Below are 8,043 nucleotides of genomic sequence, written 5' to 3' on the forward strand. Positions count from 1 at the left end.
TATGACATGGAAACCAGGACTATAAGGATCTGGAGACGAAAAGGTTGAAGGATGCCATCACCGGTCCAGTATTTTGGGAATTGAACGGAGAATGGAAACAAAGTGGAAATCAAGAAAAGACAATGGAAGAAGAAAGCAGTGAAAAGAAAAAAGAAGTAGAAAAAAAGAAATGGTCACGAGTTAAACAAGTGCTTGCAGATATTGCTAAGCAAGCGGACTTCTGGTTTTGAGATGCAAATCTTCACAAGGGTAGATTTCTTCCAGAGCAAATAGAAAAGTCCAGAGATGGATATGTTGATATATCACTACTCGTGTCTTTCAACAAAATGAAAAAATTGACCACGGGATGGAAAGTTAATAGCCAGGGCACTGAAAAGTTCATCTGTTGTGGAGCTGGACTTAGAAGGCACCAGAATCAGGAGAAAAAAACCACTGGGTGAATGACCAAAGGATGAGGATGAAAGGACAGTGTATGTGGAATTACTTCCCAAAAATGTTAATCACAGCTGGATTGAAAGAGTACTTGGGAAATGTGGCAACACTGTTTATATAAGCATACCACATTATAAATCTACTGGAGATCCAAAGGGATTTGCCTTTGTGGAATTTGAAACAAAAGAACAAGCAGCAAAAGCTATTGAGTTTCTTAACAACCCACCAGAAGAAGCACCAAGAAAACCTGGTATATTTCCTAAGACAGTAAAAAATAAGCCCATTCCTGGGCTTTGAGTATCAGAAGAAAAGAAAAAGAAGAAGAAAAAAGGCCAAACGAAGAAGGAAGACATTATCCAGACCAAAGAGTCAAATATGGACACAAGTAAGAAGAGTGTTGGTAAAATGAAAAGATCCAGGACCATGTCTGAGGGATCAGAAGTAGAAACAACTGAACCCCAAAAGCCGTCCTCAAAAAAAAAAAGAAAAAAATGGGAAAGACAGGAAGTATCCAGCTTACCTGTACTCAGAACAGGGAAGAGGAAGAGAAGTATATCTGAAGAAGCAGAATACCCAACTCCCAGGTCAAAAGTAAAGAAAATTACTCAGAAAGACAACATTAAAAAAGAAGTTTCCAAAGAGAACAAAGATTTGGAAGTCTCTACTGAAGAGGAAAAGGATGCTGGAGATGTAAAGATGGATCCCTTTTAAAAGCAAAAAGAAGCATAAGAAAAAACACAAAAAAGAGGCACAAAATGGGAGAAGAGGTTATACCATTAAGAGTCCTTTCAAAGAGGGAATGGATGGATTTGAAAAAAGAGTATTTAGCACTGCAAAAGACCAGCATGCCTTCTTTAAAAAAAACAATATCCCAAATAAAATTGGAGTAAAAAATGGAAACAAATGAAGAACCGACTACGTCTGAGATAAAAAATGAAAAAACAAACAGTGAAGAGGGTTGTCCCCAGGAAAATGTTAATGCAGCAGGACCACGGTTTGTGAGTGGCGTGATTGTGAAGATTATTAGCACTGAGCCTCTACCTAGCAGGAAACAAGTCAGGGATACTTTGGCAGCAATCTCAATTGTTTATGTTGATTTGCTAGAAGGAGATACAGAGTGCCATGCTAGATTTAAAACTCCTGAGGATGCTCAAGCTGTAATAAATGCATATACAGAAATTAAAAAGAAACACTGCTGGAACCTCGAGATCCTTTCTTTTTTTTTTTTTTTAATTTTTTTATTGTTATGTTAATCCCCATACATTACATCATTAGTTTTAGATATAGTGTTCCATGATTCATTGTTTGTGCATAACACCCAGTGCTCCATGCAGAACGTGCCCTCCTCAATACCCATCACCAGGCCAACCCATCCTCCCAACCCCCTCCCCTCTAGAACCCTCAGTTTGTTTTTCAGAGTCCATTGTCTCCCTCGAGATCCTTTCTAGTGACCATGAGCAGAGGTATTGGTAGAAGATTTTGGTAGATAGTCAGGCCAAACTTAATCAGCCTTGTGAAAAGAAAAGAGGCACTGAGAAGTTAATCACCAAAGCTGAAAAGATTAGACTTGCAAAGACTCAACAAGCAAGTAAACATATTAGATTTTCTGAATATGATTGAGAAACGGTTTTGGGTCACCTCTTAAGATTTCATTGGACACTTGAACTTTTCTTAGGAAATCCATTTTATTTTGGTAGTAATAGTTTTTCTGAAACCTATGTTAATTAGAAGAAATACTTTCGTTCTTTAATTTGTAAGTAAGACTTTTTCTTCAGACAAGTACATTGTATACCACAGTTTTTCATTAAAAACATTTTATTTGTTGACATTATCTTATACAAATCAACCTCAAAGTGATTTAGTAAATGTTTTGAACATTATCACTAATTTTGTTGTTTTTATATTACAAAAACAATAATATTTGCAAAAATAATACTACATAGTTTAGAAAAAAATGTTTGACAATGGACTCACTCTACTTCTTATTTTGTAATTTGTTTTTTCCTTTTCAAATATCTTTTCATGTTGATTTATACAGAGACTTATGTGTGATATTTCATTCTGTTTATTGCACTTTGCTTATCTGAGCTTCCACTGAATGGGTCATATGACTATTTCCAATTAAAATGTTAAACTTAAAAAAAAAAAGTTCAAATTGTTGGGACACCTGTGTGGCTCAGTCGGTTAAGTGTCTGCCTTCAGCTCAGGTCATGATCCCAGGGTCCTGGGATCGAGTCCCACATCGGGCTCCTTGCTCAGTAGGGAACCTGCTTCTCCCTCTGCCTGCCGCTCCCCCCCTGCTTGTGCTTAGTCTCTCTCTCTCTGACAAATAAATAAATAAAATCTTTAAAAAAAAAAAAGTTCAAATTATTTCCTAAGACTCAAAGATAGGATCAGTTTAGAAGGTAGGTACCCAAGGCCTTACTCCTTATGTCCAGAAACAAAGATAAGGAGAAAAGCCAGAGGATTAGGCATGTCCAATAGGGGCTCCATAGGGGACATGAAGACTGATTCATAGATTTTAAGCTGGTGGGGAATATCCCTTTTACAGACCAGTGTTCCATACAATACATCCCATCAGAATTGTTTCCTTGAGATACCTACCAAATAATACATATGTATGTAAATGTGTAAATGCATATGCACATAAATAAATAGATACTTCATAAACCCCTACTCATATACATTTAAGAAATGCTACAAATCATAACCCTCCTAGGAGATGTCCATGGAAATATTAATTAAAATTCGATTGTCCCTGCAGTTATTAAAGACCTTGTGAATTCTTCCCCTCCCCTTCTCCAGACCTGCACACACAGATTTTAACTTTCGTTATGCTCACTGTTTCCTCAGCTTATGCTGACTAGGAAACATTTCTTGTTATGACTATTAACATTCAGTAGAAAAAGTGTCCCAAAGAGCACGTTGGGCGAAATCATGTCTTAAACATTCATTTCTATGCATAGAGCAATTTGGTCTAAATATGAAGAGATAAAATATGAACTAATGCAATGAACATCGTGCATTCTGCTTCTTTCTTCTCTACTAGCCTTTCTCAGTAAGCATCTCCTCCCTGAAAACCTCATGGACTTGGTATGCTTCTTTTCTTGTTCAGAAAGAAACCTCTCCTTTTTTGCTCATTTTTACACAGGCTAAGAGGCAGTGTAGCACAGTATTTAGTGTGGACACAGAAGGCAACGAACTTGGCTGACTGATCGAACCGTGTTTCCAAACCCTGAGTTTCTCATGAAGGTTAAAAAGTCTGGGTACAATCTTTAGAGATCGCCTTGTGCACTATGCAATTTAAAATAATGCCCTGTAACTCTTAGAAAAGATTGATGTGGATGTTAAATGAGATACTATATACAAAATTCTTAGCATAATGCCTTACACACAGCACTCATTAAATATTAAATATTAGTCCATTCACAAGCTAAAATGTAAAACAGTGCATCCATTTTCATTAAAACAATTTCGTTTCTTTTTTGACACTCCCACTCTACCCCAATACCAACCTACTAGGATGACAGGACATTTACTTCATTTGATATCCATGATTTAGTTTTCCTAGCGTTACCACAGTCCCAGAGTTTAACCCAATTCAAATGCTTGGGAGGGAGTTCAGTAGCTGGGGTCATCTGCTACTTGGTTTGCCTTTCATACTGCTGCTATTAAAATGTCCATCAATTGTCCATCAACAGATGAATGGATAAAGAAGATGTGGCATATATATACAATGGAATATTATGCAGCCATCAAGAAACTGAAATCTTGCCATTTGCAATGACATGGATGGAACTAGAGGGTATTATTCTAAGCGAAATAAGTAATCAGAGAAAGACATGTATCATATGATCTCACTGATATGAGGAATTCTTAATCTCAGGAAACAAACTGAGGGTTGCTGGAGTGATATGAAGAATTCTTAATCTCAGGAAACAAACTGAGGGTTGCTGGAATGATATGAGGAATTCTTAATCTCAGGAAACAAACTGAGGGTTGCTGGAATGGTGAGGGGTAGGAGGGTTGGGGTGGCTGGGTGATAGACATGGGGGAGGGTATGTGCTATGGTGAGTGCTGTGAATTGTGTAAGACTGATGAATCACAGACCTGTACCTCTGAAACAAATAATACATTATATTAAAAAAAAAAAAAAGATAGTAGGAAGGGAAAAATAAAGGGGGGGAATCAGAGGGGAAGACGAACCATGGGAGACTATGGACTCTGAGAAACAAACTGAGGGTTCTAGAGGGGAGGGGGGTGGGGGGATGGGTTAGCCTGGTGATGGGTATTAAAGAGGGCACATATTGAATGGAGCACTGGGTGTTATACGCAAACAATGAATCATGGAACACTACATCAAAAACTAATGATGTAATATATGGTAATTAACATAACATAATAAAATAAAATTTTAAAAAAATGTCCATCATTGTATTCTTCCATGCTCCTTCAGTTTCAATAATTCTGTTGCTGCTTCTATGTAGTACATGGGTCTTGGAAATGACTATAATCTTACTTAATACCAAATATGGAACTTGGAAAACCCACATGGCCTGACAAATCAGTCAACTCTTAGGTCTTGCCACTTCATGGCACCATGAGTACAAGGACCAATAACTGTCAGGATTCTCAGACGTCTCAACCTTTTTGTGCTCTTTCTTCTCTTCTCTTCCTCCTCCTTCTCCCCCTTCTTTCTTCTTCTTTCTCTTTCTTTACAGCCTCCTCCCTCCCAAATTTCCTGCTGATTAACCTGCTGGAGACTGATTTTTATCCTCTCAGTTTCCTGCCAAGATAGTTAGTTTATATCTAAAAATTCCCTTTGGCTTTTAAAACCAAAACAACAAAACAGGGAAACTTAAAGGTAAATTTTAATTTCCACCTGCCTCCTCCCCAGCTATTATCTTACCCAAATTATTTATAATAATTATCCCAGGAAGGGTGCTGATGTAACATCAGAAACTCTTTGGAGTTTTGAATAGTTTTAACCACAAACTACATTTTCAACTCTGTTGTCAGCTCTGTGGAGGTCAGTCCTGTCCAGTCCTCCAGCCCTGTCAGAGTGCCTACTCAGCTCTTTCTGTTTGCCATTTTATTGAATAGCTTCATCCCTACTGCTTGTGGTGTTTTTGTTTTTGTTTTTGTTTTCCCCAATCCTGGAATTATTTTCCCATTCTACCCTTACGTTTCTACTCCACTGTCATTATTTTCCTCTTGTTGGGGAATACTGATCAGCCCTGGCAGAAGAGATCCAGTGGGTAAAAAATGACTGAAGGTGTCTCACAAATAGAGCCCCAGAGAAAATGAAAATAAAGTATCATGAAGAGATACAGACCTAGAGGAAAGCCAGGAAGTGTAATCCAAGGAGGCTTCCAAAATGAACAAGGCTAAAAGGGCATATGGTAAGCTAGGGAGGGCAGGGGCCCCAGATCTGAGAAAAGGTACAGGCCTGGTCACAAACAAGCAGGTCATAACTTGGGCCAACTTCCTCAGACAAAGGTGGGATGTACAACATTATTTTTTATGTTCCAGTCATTGTAGGTTACACAGATGGGGTTTCCTTAAGTTTAAAAATAGTGATTAGGCCTTAAATCTATGCCAAAGTTCATATCAGTGCAGTAAGAAATATCACTTACTGAAGGAAAAATATAAAAGGTGATCCCAGAGCTTGTAGGCAGGTAAGTAGGCAGCTTTTTCCCTTGTACAATGCCCCGTGTTTTGTTTGTTCACTTTAACTACCACCAGTGTGTCCACTGTGAGCAGCTTATGTGAGGTGGGACTTAGAGTCTGAAAACTCATCATGGTTGTGGCCTTTAACTTATTTACATATTATAACCCAAGCAGTTACTCTGATACCCCAATATTTATAACTCTTGCTATTAATAAATTTTACAAGCTGTAGAAGAACAGAAAGTTGCTGAAAGCATAGTTCCTCAGAATCCCTCTTGTTTATTTATTTAGCACTCTGGACTGGTGCCTAGAAGTTAATCTTCAGGAATCCACCTTATAGGAAGGCACATTTGCCTTTGCAGAGAACAAACCTCAGGGGATGAAGTATGGCATTTTGATGAAATTGGCAGCAATCTTCAGGCTGATGTGAAAGATATGATGAACAAATTTTACTGTCATTGTGCTCCAAATGTTTTGTTTTGTTTTTGACTGTTACAAGATTAGAAAAAAATATTATTTATGTCTGAGGGCTAGTTCTCTTCACAAATACCGCTAGTCCTTGTCACAGAGTTGTTCCTTATTGATATGATTAGGTTTAAGTATAACAAATTGCTATTTGTCCTCCATTTAGCCCATCTGGGATATTTTTTTTTTTTTTTATTGTTTGGTTGGTTGATCTGATTTGTTTTTTCCCTTCTTTCTTCTTTGCATTAACTGAGTATTTAAAAAAATATATATTCCATTTTATTTCCTCTATTGACATTTAGTTATACATGTTATATTTTTTAGCTGTTAATCTAGGAATTATAATATGCATCTTTAATTTACAACAGTGTACTAGGGATTATTACACATTCCTGTATAATGGAAGAACCTAACAATAGTATTCTTTCATTGACCCTGGTCCTATAATTTGAGCTAACTTTGTCACACATTTTACTTCAACATATTTTACAAAAGCCATAATTCATGGTTATTTTTGATTTAAGCAATTTATTAAGTTTAAAGAAATTAAGGAAGAAGAAAAATTGGTTTTATATTTATTGATATATTTTCCATTTGTGATATATTTCATTGTTTTGTGTAGATTAATTTCTATCTAGCATCATTTTCCTTTGATTTAAATTTCTTTAATATTTCTTGCAGAGTTCTATTGGTGAAAAGTTCTCTCAGCTTTTATTTTCATCTGAAAACATCTCTATTTCCCTTCATTTATTAAATATGCTTATGCTGTATAGATAATTCTAGGCTGACATTTTGTTTTTCTTTCAGTGCTTTAAAGATGGGATTTGTTTTGTTCTAGTTTGCACTATTTCTGATGAGAAGTCCACGATCACACTTACCGTTGATCCTCTGAATAGTATGTTTATTTTCACCCTCTGACTATGTTTCAGTTTTTATCTTTACTTTTATTTTCAAGGAATGTAACTGCAATATCCCATGTTACTACAAAATCCCAAACTAAAATATTTTGTATTAATACGGGCTTTTTGGATCTTTGGATTGAAAGTCTTCTACAAAATTGAAACTTTTTCAGCCATCAATTCTTTAAATATTATTCCTTCCCAAGTTCTCTTCTCCTTCTGAGACTTCAATTAATTATGTTAAAACAATATTCAGCTAATATTGTCCATGGTTCACTGAAGCTTTTTTCATTTGTTTTAGCCTTTTTGCTCTCTGTGCATTAGTGTGGATGCCTGCTGTTGCCCTATCTCAGATTCACTGATCTTTCTGCTATAGTGTCAAACTTACTGTTAAGCCCAGCAGGTGAATTTTTTATTTCATAGTTGAAATTTCTCAATTCTGGAATTTCCATTTATTTGTTTAATAGTATGCATTTTTCAATTGGTATTTCTAATTCACTCACTCATTGTGCCCATTCTTAAATTCTCAAACACTTTTAGAACAGTTGTTTTAAAGTTCTCGTCTGCTAATTCCAAC

The 8,043-nt window shown here is 36.4% G+C and overlaps 1 pseudogene across 1 annotated transcript; it reads left to right on the plus strand.

The window, feature by feature from the left end:
- Positions 1-245: 245 nt before the first annotated feature.
- LOC116642404 lies at positions 246-2,060 on the plus strand (annotated as a pseudogene). The gene is made up of 2 exons (XR_004301338.1): positions 246-1,631; positions 1,861-2,060. The product of XR_004301338.1 is annotated as a la-related protein 7-like (transcript).
- Positions 2,061-8,043: the final 5,983 nt, after the last annotated feature.

This window comes from Phoca vitulina, unplaced genomic scaffold, assembly GCF_004348235.1.
Source record: "Phoca vitulina isolate PV1807 unplaced genomic scaffold, GSC_HSeal_1.0 scaffold23, whole genome shotgun sequence".
In the NCBI taxonomy this organism is placed as follows: domain Eukaryota; kingdom Metazoa; phylum Chordata; class Mammalia; order Carnivora; family Phocidae; genus Phoca; species Phoca vitulina.